A 1,200-nucleotide genomic window follows, 5' to 3' on the forward strand; every position below is an offset into this window, starting at 1 on the left:
TGAAGATCTGGATGTGGTTCAGACTTCCACCTATGGTCTTATGTAATGCAGAGACTCCGCAGGAAGCCTCCTTCACTGGGCACGTTGTAGCTCCATTTTAGGTATTCTAATAAATTATAGGCAGAAGACGGACTTACAAGCTTTCTATGGTGATGTTGTTGGCTATTCCGTTCTCTCCCCCTCTGGTGTCTATTTTATAATATAATGCAAGGAAAACCAAGATTCAAAAGACAGCCAAGCATCTTAACATTATTCCCCTCTTTTGCCCATTCCAACCATGTCTCAATCTCTGTATCCTAGAGCCCTTTTGTTCCAAGGTTATGCATGCATCATTATTTACCCATTTAGCCCATTCAAACCTGCCTGATTGTTCTCCCATCTGCTTTGTTCTTCCATTCCCCTTTCTCATCTTGTATATTGCCCCCCCTCCCCAGCACCCAAACTATCCTGTGTCTATTCCCTGCCCTGTGCTCCACCTTCTCCTCCCTCCCCTCACCCTACCCCTATGTCCCAGCAACCAGCAAAGAATCCACTTTAGTGGATTAGTATGGGTTCTTTTTCTTAGTCTTTTACAGTAATGGTCCTATGCAGTATTTCTCCTTTTGTGACTGACTAATTTCACTCAACATAATGTCTTTAAGGTTCATCCATGTTTATGTGGTGGCATGCAGCTTTCTTCTTATTTTTCAAGGTAGCATAATATTCCATTGTGTGTAAGTACCACAGTTTGTTTATCCATTCTTCAGTTGATGGGAACTTTGGCTGTCTCCATTTTTTTGCTATTGTAAATAGTGCTGCTATGAACGTTGGTGTGTATATATATCTTCTCGTGTTGTGGCTTGTTTTTCTTGTGGGTAAATACCAACTAGAGGAATTGCTGGATCATAAGGTATTTCTATTTTCAACCTTCTGAGGAAACACCGTATTGCTTTCCAGAGAGGTTAGACCATTTTGCAATCCCACCAGCAATGCAGGAGTTTCCCAGTCTTTCCACATCCCCACCAGCATTTATTGACCTCTACATTTTTTATCTTTGCTATTATTGTTAGTGTGAGATGACATCTCATTGTTGTTTTGATTTGCATCTCTCTAATGGCTAGTGATCGTGAACATTTTTTCATATGTTTGTTGGCTGCCTGGCTCTCTTCCTTGGTGAAGTGTCTATTCATATCCTGTGCCCACTTTTTAATTGGGTTATTT

The 1,200-nt window shown here is 41.0% G+C and overlaps 1 protein-coding gene across 1 annotated transcript in view; it reads left to right on the forward strand.

Moving 5' to 3' along the window:
* The window catches only part of LOC102842142 (kinesin-like protein KIF20B-like), an 84,618-nt gene that overhangs the window by 15,162 nt on the left and 68,256 nt on the right, over positions 1–1,200 (forward strand). The window lies entirely within an intron of this gene.

This window comes from Chrysochloris asiatica, unplaced genomic scaffold (assembly GCF_000296735.1).
Source record: "Chrysochloris asiatica unplaced genomic scaffold, ChrAsi1.0 scaffold00003, whole genome shotgun sequence".
In the NCBI taxonomy this organism is placed as follows: domain Eukaryota; kingdom Metazoa; phylum Chordata; class Mammalia; order Afrosoricida; family Chrysochloridae; genus Chrysochloris; species Chrysochloris asiatica.